Source organism: Mustelus asterias, chromosome 21 (genome assembly GCF_964213995.1).
Source record: "Mustelus asterias chromosome 21, sMusAst1.hap1.1, whole genome shotgun sequence".
Classification (NCBI taxonomy): Eukaryota; Metazoa; Chordata; class Chondrichthyes; order Carcharhiniformes; family Triakidae; genus Mustelus; species Mustelus asterias.
In genome coordinates this window covers 40,358,567-40,380,831 of record NC_135821.1, presented here as the reverse complement: position 1 = coordinate 40,380,831, position 22,265 = coordinate 40,358,567, and the positions used below count along the sequence as shown (strand labels likewise).

At 45.4% G+C, this 22,265-nt stretch overlaps 1 pseudogene; it reads left to right on the top strand.

The window, feature by feature from the left end:
• Positions 1–20,992, top strand: part of LOC144508893 (dynamin-like GTPase OPA1, mitochondrial) — a 162,521-nt pseudogene extending 141,529 nt beyond the window's left edge.
• The last annotated feature ends 1,273 nt before the right edge of the window (positions 20,993–22,265 follow it).

The window sequence follows — 22,265 nt, the reverse complement described above, 5'->3', positions numbered from 1 at the left end:
TTAAAATATATATAATGCACAGGAAGTGAAAAAAATGGAATGACATATGTTAATTCCATTAATAAGTACCTACATGAATAACACAATGGATTTGAAGTGTTTGTAATATGTTTCAGCTGAAGTTGAGTTGGATTTTGCTTAATATTTTAAGCCGTGTTGTTTATCTCAATTTTAAGAGTCTCCCTGATGCAATATTGATCCTTACAAGCCTCTTAAGATATCGGGTGAAATGAGTTCTACATTTACAATGGGAAGTATGCAACTTGGCTACTTCAAATGCTTGAGGAAAGTACATTCCTTAAGATGACATATGCAAGTCTCCTGTAAGCTGATGTGAACTATCTCCCTGATAGGTATTGTAGAATCCAGTGCAGATTGAAAATCTGGAGTCACGCTGATACATCACACTTTTAGTTTGACTTCTTAAAATCACTGAAGTTACTTTGAGGCTTCAAAGTAGGTGCAGAGATCATGAGAGAAGACTCAGGCTACATGTAAAATGTACAATGAATATGTCCAAACCCTCCCCTCCCTCTCCCCTGACAGTCCACTTCCATCTATTCCGTGCCCTTCCACTCTCCTCCCCTCTCTTCCTTTCCCCTCCTCAGATAGAATCATAGAATGTACGGCACAGAGACAGACCTTTCAGCCCAAACTGGTCCATGCAACCAAAAAACCCATCTATGCTAACCCCATTTGCCTGCATTTGGCCCATATCCCTCTAAATAAAGAACAAAGAAAATTACAGCACAGGAACAGGCCCTCTAAGCCTGACTGAACTAAAACCCCCTATCCTTCCGGGGACCATATCCCTCTATTCCCATCCTATTCATGTGTTTGTCAAGACGCTCCTTAAAAGTCACTACCTTATCTGCTTCCACTACCTCCCCCGGCAGCGAGTTCCAGGCACCCACCACCCTCTGTGTAAAAAAAACTTGTACGTTTCCTATCTCTGTATCTGTCCAAATGCCTTTTAAATGTTCTCAATGTCATCCCACCATAACTCCCTCCCTTACCTTCTTGCTTACAGGGACAACAGAACTGTTGTATTAAAGTAAAAAAACTATTTCATTGATCGTTGTGTTGAAGGAAAAAATAACGGGGGCAATTCTCCCCAAATAATTCTAAGTGTCAAATTTGTGTAAAGACTGGAGTAAATCACATTGGTATTTTCAGCAGGAGTTTCAAAATGAATCTCCTAAACTCTGCACTGCAGATTCTGTTAGCATGAATCAGTCCAAAAATCAGTGGGCAGGGCCTATTCCCGCTGGAGAGGCCGGCAGTATTGCGCCGAGCGGGCCACTGTGCATGCACCGATCTGTCAGAGCGGAGATCGGCGCTTGCACAGTAGCCCCGCACTGCCGGCCTCCCAATTGCTGGCCAGCTCAGTCTCTGGCCAACCCTGAAACCCCCACATCGCCAGCCGTGCAACCCCCTCGCCCCCATGGCTCAATCTCTGGCCCACCAAACATACCCAAGCCAGCCTCGCCTCCCCTCCCCCTACCGGCAATCCCGACCACTGCGTCCCCCCAACCCCCATAGCCAGAACTTCCCAGCAGGCTGACCCCACCCCCACCCCAATGGCCAGCCCCAATTGCTGGCCTCCCTCTCTCTGCCAACCAGTCCAAATGCAGAGCGGCAATGGAACTCCCCACTGATCGCAACCCCAGAGGCCCCCCATCAGGCCCCTCCCCTTGCCACTGCCCAGTGGGCAGTGCCAGGATGCCCCTCCCGGACATTGGCACTTTGCCCTTTGGGCAGTTCCAGCCCCCACCCCCCCCCCCACCCTCCCCACGCCCGATCCTCTGGGGGGCCTCGATTGCCCCCCCTTCACTCCAGCGGAGTTGGGCCACATGTGGGGAGCTATAGCGAATCCCGTTGGAGTGAAACACTCCTGGCAGGTGGGGAGAGGCTAGTGGGCCTGGAGACATCGGTCCTGGGCCCACAAATGATATGTAAAATGTGTTACAATTCTCATTTAAATAAATTAGGCAGCTTTGTGCCGATTTTGAGCTGATGGCACCAGAGACCCGTGTAGGCCATGGCACCCAGTGGGGTGTAACTGGGCCTCCGCTAGAATCTCCCAGCCCGTTGAGCTACCAAAGCTGTGCTAGGAGAAATGCCCCCATATTTTGTTGCAAGAAAAAATGAGGCAATTAAATGAAATGTCGTACTGCAGCTGCTAAAGTTAAATGTTTAGTTAAATGTTAACATGGGGCGGGATTCTCCCGCCGTTCACGCCAGCGAGATTCCTCGGTCCTGCTGCGGTGAACAGAGATTTGGCACGGCGCCTCATCACTGGCAGTAGAACAACCAGAGAATTGGGCCCATGGTATCAAAGGTTTCTATTTATAACAATGGCCGGAATTCTCCCAAAAGATTCAGAGTGCCGAATTCGCATGAAGACTGGAGTAATTCCTGCTGGGTTTTTTTAGTGGAAGTTCAGAAAAGGGTTTCCCACACTCTGTGCACTGCAGAGGCCACCAGCGTGAATATCATTAAATTTCAGGAGCCGGGACCCATTCCCGCCGGAGAGGCAGAAATCAGCACGCTGAGCGGGTCACTGCGCCTGTGCTGATCTGTCCGTTCCGAGACCGGCGCATGTGCAGTGATTGCCACCTGATCGCTAGCCAGCCCAGCGACCCTTGCTTCGCTGGCTCTCCGCGCCCTCCACGGCCAATCGCTGGCCCCCTGACCATTGCCAGCCATGACACCCCCTCCCGGCCCGCCGCGATCTCCAGCCCCCCCAACTCCGATCACACCCCTCGACAATAACCCCCCCGCCCCTGCAGCCCCAACTCCCGTCCCACAGTGCAGACCCCCAGCAGGCTGACCGCATCCCCAGCTCACCCCACTCCCCTAGCCTGCCCCAATTGCTGGCCTCCCTCCCTCCCCCACTGATCCCCACCGATTGCCCCCTAAACCTTGTCCCCTAGGCCCCACCCCTATCAGTCCCCACACCCATAGTCCCCACCCTCTTGCATGCCCCATGCCCAATGAGCACTACCAAGGTGCCCCCTGAGCATTGGCACTTTGGATAGTGCCAGGGGACCCAGGCTGGCAATGCCCAGAGGCACCCCCTCCCATGCCCAATCCTCTGGGGGGGCCTCGATTGCCCCCCCCTTCAGTCCAGTGATCAGGCCGCTCGTTCCCTGTTAGTGGGAAGCCGCTCTAAACCCCGCTAGAGTAAACCACTCGCGGGGGGGTAGGAGATGCTGGTGAGCCCAGAGGCTTCAGTCTCGGGCCCGCTAATAGCATTTAGATTGTATTTAATATAATATTTGAATTACCTTGGCATCTCTCTGCTGATTTCCAGCACGGAGCAGATGCTGCCGGAAATCCGGCGCTGAGACATGCTATTGGGTCAGGAACGCATGCACGAATCCCGTGTATCGCCTGCTGCGAGATTCTCCCGGCCCGCTCCACTAAAAAATTGGCATAGTGAGATGGGAGAATCGCGGTCAGTAGTTTTGTTAGTAAATGTTTTCCATTAAACTTTACAAAATTCTACAAATGCTTTGCTGAAACATCAAACCATGACATTATAAATTAGGCGGCACGGTTGCACAGTGGTTAGCACTGCTGCTAAATTTAACAAAAGCTTACATTGAAACAATATATTTGGAAAAAGGAATCACACTTGGTGCTTACGTTGGAATTGAATGGTTTGATCCCTCTCTTGGACATCGGGGACAGTCAGGAAGGGAGAACAATGGACCAAGTGAAATTGGAACATGAGTTGTGTTTGTTATGTACCTTCACAGAGTCAAAGGAGTCAATGTGAAATTCAATTGGGTGGCACGGTAGCACAGTGGTTAGCACTGCTGCTTCACAGCTCCAGGGACCTGGGTTCGATTCCCGGCTTGGGTCACTGTCTGTGTGGAGTTTGCACATTCTCCTTGTGTCTGCATGGGTTTCCTCCGGGTGCTCCAGCTTCCTCCCACAGTCCAAAGATGTGTGAGTTAGGTTGATTGGCCATGTTAAAATTGCCCCTTAGTGTCGAGAGATTAGCGGGTAAAATATGTAGGAATATGGGGGTAGGGCTTGGGTGGGATTGTGGTCAGTGCAGACTCGATGGGCCGAATGGCCTCTTTCTGCACTGTAGGGTTTCTATGATTCTATGAATCAGAGACAAAAATGGTTCATTTTGTCAAATTGGCATGGGTGAGTGCATTTGAACTTTAGAATAGAAATGACCGATCTGACAGATTTTTACAAAGTGGAATTTTAATAATAAAATTAATTAATGATAGCAGCACACATTCGGAATTATATTGGCATTCCTGATTCCAGCCAGTTATTAGACAGGCCATTAAAGACAGGCCAATTTCTCCCCCAAAAAAAGTTCTAGATTCCCAATGTGCGGAAAAATGGGAGCAAACCCCTTTGGTTTTTTTGGCGCAATTTCGAGTTGTATCTCCGACACTCAGTGTATCACAGAGTGCCCTAGCGGGATTCACTCTGAAAGTTTGTGGGCAGGGCCTATTCACACCCTAGAGCAGTGGTTCCCAAAGGGTGCGGCGCGCCACACTGGTGCGGCGAGAGAGGATGGCAAGTGTGGCGGGAAGATTCAAGGACAATCAAAGAAACATTTAAACATGGATAGATATTTTTCCAAAGTAAGAGCAAGAGCATCAAGTGATGCATTGTTTTATACTTTCTGGATGTCCCATGATCATATTATAAAGTAGTTGTGTTCTATGTTATGAATCAAGCACTGCTAGGAGTTGTTTTTTTTTGTTTTTGAATGTATTTCTTATCAATAAAAAATTCGGTGTGGCGCGAGCAAATTTTTATTCCGAAAGTGTGGCCCAGTGAAAAAAGTTTGGGAACCACTGCCCTGGAGGCTGCAGCATTGCAGAGCCATTCTTCATGCACCAATCTGAGAGAGGACTGCAAAAGACAGAACTCAAAGAAAAGGGCACACTCCACAATCTGAAAGTGGTTTCCCTGATGAAAATAAAACGCACACACCATTTATCTCTTCGTTAGTGTTGCTGTGGTTAAAATGCATAATAAGAAGAAAGCTTTCACTTGCTTTGTTTATTCAAGCCTTGTCTGCGGTCTCAACCCAAACCAACCTTTTATGAACAGAAGCTGTTGATGAATGTTGATTCTGAACAAATATATATTTGATCCATGATAGCTAATGGACCGAAGTCTTCACTGATCCCTTTTATTTGCTGTGTGCTAAATCATTTCTGCATTATAAACCGAGGTTGTTGAATCTGTAAGAATGGAGTAGGATTCTGCATTGGCAATTGAGAAAGAAAGAGGCAAGTTATTTGTTTTCACAAAGAATATTCATACATAAAATTCCTCAGTACTCTTTCCAATTGAGTTAGAGACTGAATTTAAATAGGTGGTAGAGTCAGTATTTGAAATGGAAGTATATGAAATAAGATATAAAACATTTGGAATATTGCGTACAGTTCTGGTAGCCATGTGACCAGAAGGATGCAGAGGCTTTGGAGAGGGTACAGAGAAGAGTGTTGCCTGGTTTCCAGGGTAAGAACCATGAAGAGAGATTGGACAAATTTGGTTTGTTTTCATTTGAACGTTGGAGGTTGAGGGGTGACCTGATAGAAGCCTACAAAATTATGAGAGGCTTGGATAGAATGGATAATCAGAGTCTTTTTCCCAGGGCATGTGGGTAACACGGTGGCACAGTGATTAGCACTGCTGCCTCACAGCCCCAGTCCCGGGCTCGATTCCAAGCTTGGGTCACTGTGTGTGCGGAGTCTGCACGTTCTCCCCGTGTCTACGTGGGTTTCCTCTGGGTGCTCTGGTTTCTTCCCACAGTCCAACAAAAATGCTGGTTAGGTGCATTAGCCATGCTAAATTCTCCCTCAGTGTACCCAAACAGGTGCTGGAGTGTGCCGACTAGGGAATTTTCACAGTAACTTCATTGCAGTGTTAAGGTAAGCCTACTTGTGACAGTAATAAATAAACTAACTTTAGAAATGTCAACTAATCTGTTAAACTGGTTAAACTTTCTGCTCCGCAATGTCTTTGATGCATCATTTTGTGCAGAAACACTGGATAAAATCCTTTCCATTGCACTGGCGTGTAGAATTCCAATTGAATCTGTGGAATGCGCTACCCCAAAGTGTGGTGGCTGCTGGGACAGTGAGTAAATTTAAGGAGGTGTTAGACAGGTTTTTAATTGGTAATGGGTTGAAGGGTTATGGGGAGAGGGCAGGAAAATGGGAATGAGGAGCATATCAGCCATGATTGAATGGCAGAGCAGACTCGATGGGCTGAATGGCCTAATTCTGTTCCTATATCTTATGAACTTATGAACCGCCTCCAGTTGATTCCCATAATACAAGTTTCTAGTTAATAGGCCATTTCCTGCAATGCAGGCTCCACTGCACACAATAATTTCCCATTCAATCTCATTTTCAGAACCTTATAACTCATTATACCACGCCTGACCAATTGGGAATCCTATTGCAGGTGTTATTAATATTATGATTGCATGTAGAATACAGAGGATGTTCTCCCACAGTCTGGCACCAGAGCCTGGCCACCAATTTACCCCTTGTACCAAAATGTTGAGTTTAAAGATAACCCATTTTTTGTTGTAAAATCTGCAACATTGTGTGTCTTATTATGTGAATGTAAAATCTTTGGGATATAATTTTCGCAAGTGACCTATCAAAAATAATCCAATGTACTATTTACTGCAAGTTTTTATGTGTTATGCACAAGCATAAAATATACTTAAAAGTCAGGATTACTGCTTCCTATCCTGTTACTCTTATTTTTTGATTATTTGTAATTATTTCTCTGCCTTAAATTACGGTGTTTAGGTCATCCTTTCACTTGTTATACAGCCTGTCGACACTTTACACATACTGATTATATTTAACTACTTGCACTTATCTATTAGCACTCATAATTACCTGTAAAGACTTGTTATTCAGCCAGCCTACACTGTGCTACACTGTCTGTACTTATCCATTGACACTCTTGATTACCTGTGAGTATCGGGCTATTGTCACTTCTACAGATGCACCATAGAAACATTCTTTCTGGTTATATCACAGTTTGGTATGGCTCCTGCTCTGTCCAAGACCGCAAGAAACTACAAAGGGTTGTGAATGTAGCCCAATCCATCACGCAAATCAGTCTCCCATCCCTTGACTCTGTCTACACTTCCCGCTGCCTTGGAAAAGCAGCCAGCAGAATCAAGGACCCCACGCACCCCGGACATTCTCTCTTCCACCTTCTTCCATTGGGAAAAAGATACAAAAATCTGAGAACACATACCAACCGACTCAAGAACAGCGTCTTCCCTGCTGCCATCAGACTTTTAAATGGACCTACCTCGCATTAAGTTGATCTTCCTCTACACCCTGGCTGTGACTGTGGGGAGAGTTACAGAACAAAGAGATCTAGGGGTACATGTTCATAGCTCCTTGAAAGTGGAGTTACAGGTGGACAGAGTGGTGAAGAAGGCATTCGGCATGCTTGGTTTCATCGGTCAGAACATTGAATACAGAAGTTGGGACATCTTGTTGAAGTTGTACAAGACATTGGTAAGGCCACACTTGGAATACTGTGTGCAATTCTGGTCACCCTATTATAGAAAGGATATTATTAAACTAGAAAGAGTGCAGAAAAGATTTACTAGGATGCTACCGGGACTTGATGGATTGAGTTATAAGGAGAAGCTGAATAGACTGGGATTTTTTTCTCTGGAGCGTAGGAGGCTGAGGGGTGACCTTATAGAGGTCCAGAAAATAATGAGGGGCATAGACAAGGTAGATAGTCAATATCTTTTCCCAAAGATAGGGGAGTCTAAAACTAGAGGGCATAGGTTTAAGGTGAGAGAGGAGAGATACAAAAGTGTCCAGAGAGGCAATTTTTTCACACAGAGGGTGGTGAGTGTCTGGAACAAACTGCCAGAGGTAGTGGTAGAGGTGGGTACAATTTTATCTTTTAAAAAGCATTTAGATAGTTACATGGGTACGGTGGGTATAGAGGGATATGGGCCAAATGCGGGCAATTGGGATTAGCTTAGGGGTTTAAAAATAAATAAGGGTGGCATGGACAAGTTGGGCCAAAGGACCTGTTTCCATGCTGTAAACCTCTATGACTGTATGACTGTAACACTACATTCTGCACTCTTTCCTTTCCTTCTCTATGTACGGTATGCTTTTGCCTGTATAGCGTACAAGAAACAATGCGTTTCACTGCATACTAATACAAGTGACAACAATAAATCAAATCAAATCAAAACAAATCCACCTGTATATTCTGTGACTGCGTGCCTCTCTCCACTTCACCTGACGAAGGAGCAGCGCTCCCAAAGCTTGTGATTTCAAATAAACCTGTGGGACTATAACTTGGTGTTGTGTGACATCTTATCTTGTCTACCCTTTTGGACAAATACTCCATTACAAAGCACTTGTCAACATTCTTATGTCACTGTCATTTGTGGTCAGATTGCTTCATTTCCAATATTGGAGTGGCGAACACAGAGGTCATTACAGCCAACTTCATTGGCTGTAATGACCTCTGGGATATCCTGTGGTCATAAACAGAGCTATATACCTGAAAGTCCTTTCCTACAAAAGCATAAAAGTCCAGCACCCTGGAAGTGATTTACACGATAGCGTAGGTTTGTATATCTCCTTTCCTCTGCTTGTCACCAGTGCAGCTATGTCACGCTAATCATCAAAGGTCAAGTGGGTAATTTCTGTTTGCTGAACTGTTTCAATTGCAGCAGTAAATTACGATCTGAACAAGCAGTCAATGTTACTTTAATGACCGGGTAGTAACTGGGCATGTAATTACCATGTGCAAGAAACATAAGATTTTTTTTAGAAATGGGAAAAAGGCTTTTGGCACCAAAAAGCTCATCTGTATAAATTACACCAATAACCTTCTCATTATATCCCTCAACTCTTTCTCTACTCTCTCCTGAAATGTATGTAATTGCCCCTTGAGTCGATTTGTGTTATCTCTTTCACTGATTTCCCTGGTAACTGGATTCACATTTTTATCCATCTTTGGGTGAAAGTGCTCCTTCATACTCCCCAATGCCTAATACTTAAACAATTTGCATTATATAACACCTTCCACAACCTCAGGACATTCCAAAACATTTTAAGCAAATTAGAATTTTTGAAGGGCAGTCGCTGTTGCGATGTGTTAGCCAATTTATTCACAAGGTTCCACAAACAGCAATGAGATAATGACCCAGATAATCAGCTTTAGTCATGTTGGTTGAGGGATAAATATCGGTGAAGGGCCCGAGGGCAAACTCCCCTTCTTTACTTCAAAATAATGCCAAGGTGTCTTTCACATTCCACCAAAAGGGAAGATGGGAATGCGATATAGCATTAAATCTGAAAGGCAGAGCCCATGACAGTGCAGCACTCCCTCAGTACTGTCATTAACGTGTTAGCCTAGATTTTGGTGCTCAAGTCTCTGGAGTAAACCTTTATGCTTACAAGCTGCTGACTCCATGACAAGGCTGCCACCACTAAGCCATGACTTCCCGTTCCCTAGTATGGGTATCCTTCATCATAATGAACAATTTGCCTGAGTTTCATTTGTAAACTCCCTTCACAACGTTTAGATCTTCACCTGGAGTAATATTATGCGTGGGATATTCCAACCACGCTCGCCCCAAAACCGGAAAATCCCACCCGAGGTCAACAGACCTTTGCATGGTCCTGTCCCATCTACCACAATTCCCATGGCGGGTGGGATGGGAAAATTCCCACCTCGGTCCCCACTTATCTAAGTCTGATTTCCTTGCCTTAAACTCACAATTAAATTCTCATGCCTAGGATCATTCTGCTTTACACTCTATCCTCTTAAAGAATAAGTCATTCAATAGCCTTGACATCCCACAGACAGAACAATTTCAGGGAACTATAGAATGTACAGAAACAGACCATTTTGCCCAAGTGTTTTGGTGTTTCTTGCAAATTTTCTCTCCCTTCTTCATGTAACCCTACCAGGATAAACTGTTGCTGGAATTCTCTGGCGTTGCCCGTGTCTGGGATTCTCCAGTCCCGTTGCAGTGAATGGAGTTTTGGCTGAGCACCAAATCCTCTATTCTCACCTGCTGCAGGGGCAGGGCGAGTGAGATCTGCGTATCCCAGTCTCATACGTTTATCAAGCTTCTCCTAAAAGTCACTTAGACAATTCTTAACTACTCCATGAGGTCGCAGCTGCACGATCTAACAATCCTGAGGTAAAGAGGTTTCTCCTGAACTACTGATTAAGATGCATTATCATTATCATGTACTTCAGGGGCAGTTTAGCTCAGTTGGCCAGTGTGTGGCACAGAATAATGCCAACAGCACAGGTTCAATTCCCAAACCAGTTGAGGACGACCGTCTCCTTGCCCTTCCCATGAGAGTGGGATCCGTCACTGCTGAAGCAGCAGCAGACAGCATACTGAATTCGATGATCAGCCATGATCAAAATAAATGGCAGAGCAGGCTCAATGGGCTGAATGGCCTACTCCTGCTTCTAGTTTCTATGATTCTATCTAACACCAGCCAAAATACAACTTGGTGCTTTTTTGAAAGTTCTGGTGATGAGATATTCTGCCAAATAGTTTTGACACAAAAACAGAAAATGCTGAAAAATCTCAGCAGGTCTGACAGCATCTGTGGAGAGAGAATAGAGCCAACATTTCAAGTCTGGATGACCCTTCGTCAGAACTGACGAAGGGTCATCTAGACTCTGATGAAAGGTCATCTAGAGTCGAAACATTGGCTCTATTCTCTCCCCACAGATGCTGTCTGACCTGCTGAGATTTTCCAACATTTTCTGTTTTTGATTCTGTTTTTGTTTCAGATTCGAGCTTCTTCTTTAATGGCTTTGATAGCTTGCTCGGGGACCCATCCGAGGACATCAGAGATGTTATGGGTGGACCAGTGCCGGATGGACTTGTGGTCAAATGCAGATTCCTGGATAAAGTTTTCCATGAAGGACAGGGTATGGCACAGTCCAACTATTTGGAGTGTTCTGCGGCAACACGACCAGACACATCTTTTGCAACACAGGTAGAACCTCCATCTGTTCATGTGTCTATCCAGATACGTCTTAAATGTGGCTAACGTATCTGCCTCAACTACCTCACTTGGCAGTGCATTCCAAGCCACCACCACCCTCTGTGTAAAAAACTTTCCCCGCACATCTCCACTGAACCTTTCTCTGCTTATCTTGAACTTGTGCCCCCTTGTAATTGTCATTTCTGCCCTGGGAAAAAGCTTCCAACTGTTCACCCTAACCATACCCCTCATAATTTTATAAACTTCTATCAGGTCGCTCCTCAGCCTCCGTCTTTCCAGGGAGAACAATCCCAGTTTATTCACGCTCTCCTCGTAGCTAATACTCTCCATACCAGGAACATCCTGGTAAACCTTTTCTGTGCTCCCTCCAAAGCTTCCACATCCTTCTGGTAGTGTGGCGACCAGAATTAGACACAGTATTCCAAATGTAGCCTAACCAAAATTATACGGCAGGTTTTCTATGGGAAAACCTTCAGACTTTACTGATCTGCTTGGCTAAATCCAGAACAACTCCCCAACGATTATTCAGAAACTTCAGTACCTGGAGAAGTCAGCACTCCAACTAACTGCAACCGTAAAAGAAATCCAACAACACCTCACCTGAAAGCTCCATGTTGATCATGATAAATAGCATCAGTTGTTGTTGGGGAGGGGGTGAAGCTGGACCCATGTTCAATAGAGAGAGTGTTTAGGAGGAGGGATTTATTAGGACAGGCAAGGCCCGAAATGGTTGATCAGATACCAAACCAGTCTTATACATAGATCATAGAATCATAGAACAGTGCAGAAGGAGGCCATTCGGCCTATTGAGTCTGCACCAACTCTCTGACAGAGCATCTTACCAGCCCCATCCCCGTAATCCCACACATCTATCCCACTGTGGCCAAATGGGCCATCAAAGATGGCGATTGCAAAGCATGATGGGATAGGATGGCCAAGTGTGTGTAAAGACTGAGACAAGCAGACCGCAGCGTTAGAGATCGGGAATACACAGGAAATAGGCCATGCCGAAGACAACGGACACTCTCTGGTCAAACATACTTGTTTACCAGTCAAAGGTGAGCCTTAACCCGTTATTTGGGAGGGAGGTATGTGACCTACGTGCCTCCAGCACCCACAGGCATGGCTGCTGGTATACACCCTGGAATCGGTGTGGCCGCACCCGATTGGACTCCATCGATTAGGGTGAGCGAACCCTGATTGATTGATTGGTAGTGATCGAGGGCCCGTCCTAAAGTTCCTAAAGGATAAAGGTGCTGCACAGACACTACCAGCAGCGGCAACTCTACAGACCAACCACCATGAAGGATGACCCTGGACCATCCAGAGGAGAAGAAGAAGAACAGACCAAACCCAGAAGAAGAGGATCAGACCAGACCAAAGACCAGACTGCAGAGACCAACACCTGGATACAGGCCAATACCTGCTTGGGTATTTGTCAGTCACTCAAAGTTAAGTCAAAGTCCGGCGCTAAGTTTGAAATTTCTGATTATTCTGTAAAAGTAACTACCGTAACTAATATTAATTGTGTGCATGAATAAATGTTATTGCATTAATGAGAAGTCATCTCGCAGTTCTTTGTCCATCGTATAAGGAATAAAAACACATTGTGCGGCAAGGCACAACACCATTAATCTCCCTAACCTACACATCTTGGGATATTAAGGGGCAACTTAGCATGGCCAATCTACCTAACCTGCAACATCTTTGGACTGTGGGAGCACCCGAAGGAAATCCACGCAGACACAGGGAGAATGTGCAGACTCCACACAGATAGTCACCTGAGGCTGGAATTGACCTGGGTCCCTGGCACTGTGAGACAGCAGTGCTAACCATTGTGCCACCGTGCCATCCTGATCTGCAGAACTATGCACAGTGCACCTGCACTATCACCCTCACAAGCCAGTGCAGGTCATGCAAGAAATGGTGAGGAGTGGACAGGTCACCATCTGTAGGACAGGTCTTCAAAGTTCCGGTAGGGGAACATGTGGCAAATAGTGACCACAATTCTGTTAGCTTTAGGATAGTGATGGGAAAGGATGAGTGGTGTCCCAAGGGTAAGGTGTTGGATTGGGGGAAGGCTAACCTTAGTGGGATTAGGCAGAAATTGGCAGTGTTGATTGGGAGAGGCTGTTTGAGGGTAAATCCACACCTGGCATGTGGGAATCTTTTAAGGAACAGTTGTTAGGGCTGCAGGATAGGCATGTGCCTGTAAAAAAGAAGGATAGGAAGGATAGGATTAGAGAACCGTGGATAACCAGGGAAATTGAGGGATTGGTCAAAAAGTAAAGAGAGGCGTACGTTAGGTCCAGGCAGCTAAAAATGGAGGGAGCTCTGGAGGAATACAAAGAAAGTAGGAAATAACTCAAACGAGGAATTAGAAGGGCAAAAAGGGGTCACGAAATGTCCTTGGCAGACAGGATTAAGGAGAATCCCAAGGCATTTTATTCATACGTTAGGAACAAAAGGGTTGTCAGGGAAAAAATCGGACTTCTCAGGGACAAAAGTGGGGAATTGTGCTTAGAGCCCAAAGAAGTAGGGGAGATCCTAAATGAATACTTTGCGTCGGTAATCACAAAGGAGAGGGATGTGTTGACTGGGAGTGTCTCGGAGGGGAGTGTTGACCCGTTAGAGAAAATCTCCATTACAAGGGAGGAAGTGTTAGGTTTTAAAGGGCATACAAAGACTGACAAATCCCCAGGGCCTGATGGAATCTATCCAAGGCTGCTCAGGGAGACAAGAGATGAAATCGCTGGGCCTCTGACGCAAATCTTTGTCTCGTCACTGGACACAGGTGAGGTCCCAGAGGATTGGCGGATAGCTAATGTGGTCCCGTTATTTAAGAAGGGTAGGAAGGATAACCCGGGAAATTATAGGTCGGTGAGCTTGACGTCCGTGGTAGGGAAGTTGTTGGAGAGGATTCTTAGAGATAGGATGTATGCGCATTTAGAAAGGAATAAACTCATTAACGATAGCATGGTTTTGTGAGAGGGAGGTCATGCCTCACTAACCTGGTGGAGCTTTTTGAAGAAGTGACGTGAATGGTTGATGAGGGAAGGGCCGTGGATGTCGTCTATATGGACTTTAGTAAAGCGTTTGACAAAGTCCCTCATGGTAGATTGGTGCAAAAGGTTGGATCTCATGGGATAAAGGGGGAGGTGGCTAGATGGGTGGAGAACCGGCTTCGTCACAGAAGACAGAGGGTGGTAGTGGAAGGGTGTTTTTCCGGCTGGATGCTTGTGACTAGTGGTGTTCCGCAGGGCTCTGTATTGGGACCTCTGCTGTTTGTGATTTATATAAACGATCTGGAAGAAGGTGCAACTGGGGTGATCAGTAAGTTCGCAGACAACACGAAAATGGCTGGACTTGTCAGAGGCTACAGAAGGATATAGATAGGCTGGAAATTTGGGCAAAGAAATGGCAGATGGAGTTCAATCCAGATAAATGCGAAGTGATGCATTTTGGTAGAACTAACGTAGGGGGGAGCTATACAATAAATGGCAGAACCATAAAGGGTGTAGATATGCAGAGGGACCTGGGTGTGCAAGTCCACAGATCCTTGAAGGTGACGTCACAGGTGGAGAAGGTAGTGAATAAGGCATATGGCATGCTTGCCTTTATAGGATGGGGCATAGAGTATAAAAGTTGGGTCTGATGTTGCAGTTGTATAGAACATTGGTTCGGCCGCATTTGGAATACTGCGCCCAGTTCTGGTCACCACACTACCAGAGGGACGTGGAGGCTTTAGAGAGAGTGCAGAGGAGGTTTACCAGGATGTTGCCTGGTATGGAAGGGCTTAGTTATGAGGAGAGATTGGGTAAACTGGGGTTGTTCTCACTGGAAAGACGGAGGATGAGGGGTGACCTAATAGAGGTGTATAAAATTATGAAAGGCATAGATAGGGTGAATGGTGGGAAGTTTTTTCCCAGGTTGGTGGTGACGTTCACGTGGGGTCATAGGTTCAAGGTGACGGGGGGGAGGTTTAACATGGATATCAGAAGGACGTATTTTACACAGAGGGTGGTGGAGGCGGGCACACTGGGAACGTTTAAGACTTATCTAGATAGCCACATGAACGGAGTGGGAATGGAGGGAGACAAAAGAATGGTCTAGTTTGGACCAGGGAGCGGCGCGGGCTTGGAGGGCCGAAGGGCCTGTTCCTATGCTGTATTGTTCTTTGTTCTTTTGTTGACCCAGGGCTCCCATCGAACCTACACCGGTGGCACAGAGCTGGAATTTATGGCCGGGATTCTGGTTGGAGTACTTGTCCAATTCTTTGTACTCATATCAACACAATCTCACACACAAGCAAACCATACAAGATCGTATCTTGTAAAATGAGGTTTCCCTTTATCCTTGGTGATTATGAATGTGATCCACAAGTATTAGAAACTTTTTACTGTTCTATTTAAAGATCAGCAACTGGATAAAGGTATCTTTGGGAATTATTGATTCACACTCCCACTGGAGTCCAGTGGTAGAAAAATAACACCAGTTGCAGCTTCTGCCGAACAAAAAAACAATAGAAGAAGTAAAAACTTGCCTTAAGACAGGAGGGTAAACAAATAAGATGCTCTATAATCATTTTTTGAATTTGCAGTTGGAAATGGTCCAATGTTAACAGTTTTGTGGGTAAATAAATGCCAAACCTGACTCATCGAAGGTTAACGATTACCACAGAGATTGCTTCAGTGCCGATAGCTCCAGCTACATTGGTCAACAAAGCAAATATCTCGGTATTAACTTGGGAGATCATAGTTATTTTCCCTTCACTGCTCGACAGAATCACGTGCACTGGCAAAATATTTGGCACGGTGGCACAGTGATTAGCACTGCTGCCTTACAGCGCCAGGGACCTGGGTACGATTCCCGGCTTGGGTCACTGTGCGGAATCTGCATGCTCTCTCCGTGTCTACGTGGGTTTCCTCTGGCTACTCCAGTTTCCTCCACAGTCGGAAGATGTGTGAGTTTGGTGGATTGGCCATGATAAATTGTCCATTAATGTCAGAGGGATTAGTGGGGTAAATATATAAGGTTATAGGGATGGGGCCTGGGTGGAATTGTTTTCGGTGCAGGCTCAATGGGCCGAATGACCTCCTTCTGCACTGTAGGGATTCTATGATTCTATGATATCCAACTTAACATTTTATTATGACTAATTCTTGTTTATTCATTTTTTAATTCTTTTTTTTATTCATTCATGGGATGAGGGTGTCGCTGGCTAGCTCAGCATTTATTGTCCATTCCTAATTGTCCTTGGGAAGATAAACGGTGAGTTGCCTTCTTGAACCACCTTTTTGAAGCTACAGTGTTATGAGGGAGAGAGTTCCAGGATTTTGACCTCACAATAGTGAAAGACTGGCGATATATTGCCAAGTCAGGATGTTACGTGCCTTAGAGAGGAACTTCAAGGGGGTGATGTCCCATTACATCTGATGCCCTTGTCATTCTAGACGGTAGTGGTCGTGGGCTTGGAAGGTGCTATCTAATGAGCCTTGATGAGTTCCTGCAGCAAATTTTGTAGATGGTGCACATTGCTGCTTCTGTGCATCAGTGATGGAGGGAATGAATGTTTGTGGAATGGGTGCCAATCAAGCAGGCTGCTTTGTCCTGCATGGAGATGATTGTCTTGAGTGTTGTTGGAGCTGCACTCATCCAGGTAATTAGAGAGTAATCCATCAAACTCATGACTTGTACCTTGTATTTGGCTAGTCCAGTTCAGTTTCTAGCCAATCGTAACCCTCAGAATGTTGATACTAGGGGACTCGACAATGGTAATGCCATTGAATGTCAAGGGGTGATGGTTCGGTCCTTTCTTGTTGGAGATGGTCATTGCCTGGTACTTGTGTGGTGCAAATGTTACTTGTCACTTTTCACCACAAGCCTGGATATTGTCCAAGCCTTGGTGCATTTGGACATGGACTGCTTCATGATCTGAGGAGTCGTGAATGGTGCTGAATGTTGTGCAGTCATCAGCGAACAATCCGCTTCTGACCTTAGGACAGAAGGAAGGTCATTGATGAAACAGCTGAATGCTCCAGAATTCCTGAAATACCCAAAAGCACCAAAACCTATGGATGAGGAGATAGGTTTTAACATTTTCATGTTCAAGTTTCTCCATCGCCCTGTTCTCCCCATCCCTGTAATCATAGAATCATACAATCCTACAGTGCAGGAGGAGGCCACTTGGCCCACTGAGTCTGCACTGACCACAATTCCACCCAGGCCCTATCCCCATAACCCTATGCATTTACCCTAGCTAGTCCCCCTGACATTAAGGGGCAATTTAGCATGGCCAATCCACCTAACCATCTTTGGAAACCGCAGCACCCGGAGGAAACCCACACAGACACGGGGAGAATGTGCAAACTCCACACAGACAGTTACCCAAGCCGGGAATCAAACCCAGGTCTCTGACATTGTGAGGCAGCAGTGCTAACCACTGTGCCATGGCTAGCAATATCATATGTTCATATTTTAGACCATAAGACTATAAGACATAGGAGCAGAATTAGGCCACTCGGCCTATCGAGTCTGCTCCGCCATTCAATCATGGCTGATATTTTCTCATCCCCATTCTCCCGCCTTTCCCCATAACCCCTGGTCTCCTTATTAATCAAGAACCTATCTATCCCTGTCTTAAAGCCACTCAGTGACCTGGCCTCCACAGCCTTCTGTGGCAAAGAGTTCCACAGATTCACCATTCTTTGGCTGTAGAAATTCCTCCTCATCTTAAAGGATCATCCCTTTAGCCTGAGGTTGTGCCCTCTGGTTCTAGTTTTTCCTACTAGTGGAAATATTCTCTCCACATCCACTGTATCCAGGCCTTGCAGTATCCTGTAAGTTTCAATAAGATCCCCCCTCATCCTTCCAAACGCCAACATTTTAAATTTGCTTAGATCATACTTAGCTGAATTGATCCCTCTACCAAGGGGAAAAGTTTCTTCCTGTCTACTTTATCTGTGCCCTTCAAAATTTTATACATCTCAATCATGTCCCCCCTCAGTCTCCGCTGCTCCAAAGGAAACAACCCCAGTCTATCCAATCTCTCTTCATAACTAAAACTCTCCAGCCCAAGTAACATGATGGTAAATCTCCTCTACACCCTTCCCAGTGCCATCACATCCCTCCTCTAATGTGGATTCCAGAACTGCACACAGTACTCTAACTGTGGCCTAACCAATGTTTTATATAGTTTCAGCATAACCTCCCTGCGCTTAAACTCTATGCCTCGGCTAATAAAGGCAAGTATACCATATGCCACCTTAACCACATTATCCACCCGTCCTGCTATCTTAAGGGACCGGTGTACAGGCACATACACCTGGTCATGCCACCACCTCCTCATCCTCACCTTTGACATCTTGTTCCAGAACCTATCAGCTGCCTGTTGCTCTGCTCCAAGTGTGGCAGAGTAGAACTCCCATCTACCAAACTATTCCCCGCTAACTGTGTCACAAATCCTAGGAATAGGATTAATTAACATAAACAGGCTCCATTCATATGTTTCCTCCCCAATTCCAAACTGCATGGATCTCATTCCCAATACCTGGAGGAATTTCAGAAATTCATGCTTCCACTCATCTCCTACACATAGGAAGATAGGGATACACCTCAGCACTCGGTCAAAAAAGGGACACGCGAGTGCAGTCCCTGCAGTGGACTGACAAAAGCCAAAAATATCTTCTCCATTTTCTATCTGGACTGAGATTCTAGGGCCAGATTTCTAGTCCCGAGGTGTAGTGCAAGTCAAGAACTTTCCCGGCTCACCACACTGCCCCCACCTTGGGAGAATGTGCCTCATTAGACTCAATTTTTGCTCTGGAGTGGGGGGAAGGTGGAGGAGGGGTGATGGTTGCAGGATGGAGTAGGGCCCCATTTCCCCAGACAGGGATCAGAGGTGGCCACAGGGGCTGCTGAATGCCTTGGTTTCCCAAGGAACTTATTCCAGTTGTTTCCTTAATTTTTGGGCCCACAAACCCTCACTCACCTTCGTAGCCCATCGTAGTCCTCATGATAACTTAATTCCATCTCATGCCAACCCATACCTCCCAACCACCATCCTTTGTCCTTTCACCCTCCATGCCAACTCAGCAAGTGCCCACCAGACCTCAGGAGCCATGTTGAGATTAAATAAAATAAAGACATAAATAAATTTCCCAGACTTCACCAACTTAATCAAAGCAATCCCATCCATGAAAGCCTGTTCAAAAATTTGAATTCTATCAAGTACTTAACCCTCTAATAAAGCAAACACATATTCATTACACCACGACAAAGACAGCTAATTATTTAATAATCTATTTGAGCTGTGAATCGAACCATAAACTTTGGAGTCGCTGCTGAGATAGGTTGTGGAAAACAGCAAAGCAGTAATAATGACATAATGGTAGCCCTGCAAAAATATCAACAAACAGTTAATGCAACTGCATTTTGTTTCAACTCTCACTGATGTAGGCAGTCTTCTTTTTAAATTTTAGAAGACTGGAGATTTAAATAACGTCATGGCTTGAGATTTTTTTTTACCTCTCATTGGTTTAGGTTGCCTCATTTCGTTATAAATATTTAAAGAACCAGGGACTTCAATAATTTCACAGCCTGACTGTTGCACAAACCTAAACAACCCTCCACGAATATTTGTATCTAGTCCAAAGAATGATGACACCCACACTGCTGAGAAGGCCCTTGCAACGGTCAAAATGAACTCAGCACTGAATTCAATGGACCTGCTGAGGTTGATTTCCTTCCTATGTGAATATTAACCGTCCCTTTTCCCCTACCGGTGAAAATGGAATCTGTCAGAAATGGGGGAAGACTTCTGATTCAGAGTTCCCCCTGTTATTTTTAAAGGTCCATAGACAGTGTGGGTTTCCTCCGGGTGCTCCAGTTTCCTCCCACAGTCCAAAGATGTGCGGGTTAGGTTGATTGGCCATGCTAAAATTGCCCCTTAGTGTCCTGAGATGTGTAGGTTAGAGGGACTAGCGGGTAAAATATGTAGGGATATGGGGGTAGGGCCTGGGTGGGATTGTGGTCGGTGCAGACTCGATGGGCCGAATGGCCTCTTCCTGCACTGTCGGGTTTCTATGATTTCTATGAGTGTTTGTGATTCTGTGAAAATCCATCCTACAGTGATTAAACCATAGTGATTGCAGGAAACCTGTGACAGAACTAATTGGTTTAAGTTTAAGTTCATTTATTAATGTCACAAATAGGCTTACATTAACACTGCAATGAAGTTTCTGTGAAAATCCCCTAGTCACCACACTCCGGCACCTGTTCGGGTATAGTGAGGGAGAATTTAGCATGGCCAATCCACCTAACCAGCACGTCTTTCGAACTGTGGAAGGAAACCGGAGCCCCCGGAGGAAACCCACACAGACACGGGGAGAATGTGCAGACTCCACACAGACAGTGACCCAAGCTGGAATCAAACCCAGGCCCCTGGCGCTGTAAGGCAGCAGTGCTAACCAATGTGCCACCATGCCACCCTAAGGAAAGGAACATATGCATTCTGGTTTTGCAGCGTGTTGTAGACGAAAGGTATGCCAAACTGGATCAACTCTCCTTGTGTTCAAATGGAGTCAGAGTGGACTACAGTGCTACACATGCATCATTTGCCATTTTTTAATGCCATTTGCCATTATTTAGTCTGATCAGGCTGAGTGGGAGCCAAGTCCAGTCAGACAAACATACATAAATGAACAGATAAATGACAACAGGATTTCAAAGATTAGTTCCGGGATTCACTGACCTCAGCCGTAGCTGGGATTCTCCAGTCCCGCTGCTGGGAATGGAGGTTTGGCTGAGCGCCGAATTCTCCATTCTCGCTGGCAGCAGGGTGAACGACATGGGAGAAATTCTGATCTGGATCCATCTGTGAGTGGGGAGACGCTTGGCATTTGAACACTTATTGCTATTTGTGCATTATCCCTTCCACAGGACTGTGAAAAATACCGTTGAAGTTAATGTTTTGTGGAAGGAAATGGAGGACAGATCTTTGTGAATGTGACCTTCGTCATGACATTGGTGTAAAATTATATCCAACCTATTTTCAGTCAGCACTATTAATTGCCACTGTTCTGGGAAAAAGCGATTATTCTAAGCATAAATTCCACAAAATACTAGAGGGGCCAATGAAGAAACGAAAGGCATAAGTCGAGTTCCTCTTCTGAAATCTGTATCTTTTTGTAATATACGAAAAGCCCTGAAGGAGATGCTGCTTTGGAATCACATTATCCCCCAATTAAAATTCCACTCATGGAAGAGTCATCACTGTACGACCATCTGCTAATGATTCAATCACTACATATTGAGAAGATGGAACAAGAATGACACAAGCAGATGCAAATGGTCATTGCAAGCATGCCAATAAAAGTGTTTTATTACCTCTGTTGAAAATAGTAAAATGTAATTTGATTTTGCATCACCAGCCCACAATAATGCTGTAGAAATTCCAGTTGAAAATAGTGGTGCTTGGAGACATTTGGATTTTACTAAGTTTAGTGAACTATTTGGTGGTGGGAGAATAAGTTGTGGAACCCACAATATGGGCAGCATGGTGGCACAGTGGTTAGTCTTTCATGACCAGGGATCCGGGTTCAATTCCCGACTTGGGTTGCTGTCCGTGCAGAGTCCGCACGTTCTCCCCGTGTCTGCGTGGGTTTCCTTCAGGTGCTCCGGTTTCCTCCCGCAGTCTGAAAGATGTGCTAGTTAGGTTCATTAGCTATGCGAAATTCTCCCTCAGTGTATCCGAACAGGCGCCGGAGTGTGGCAACTAGGGGATTTTCACAGTAGCTTTGCCGCAGTGTTAATGTAAGCCTACTTGTGACACTAATAAATAAACTAATAAAACATCTGAAAGGGGAGGTTAGTTGACACTCAGGCATTCGGGGAAGGCTGTCCTTTCTATAGAGGGATTGCAGCGAAGGTTTGTCAGGCTGATTCCTGGGGTGGCAGCAACTAAGTCGGTTAGGATTATACTCATTGGTGTTTCGAAGAGTGAGAGGGGATCTCATAGAAACATATAAAATTCTAACAGGGTTAGACAGGGTAGATTCAGAAAGCATGTTTCAGATGGTGGGGGAGTCCAGAACTAGGGGGTCACAGTTTGAGGATAAAGGGTAAACCTTTTAGAACTGAGGTGAGGAGAAATTTCTTCACCCAGAGAGTGGTGAATGTGTGGAATTCACTACCAAAGAAAGTAGTTGAGGCCAGAATGTT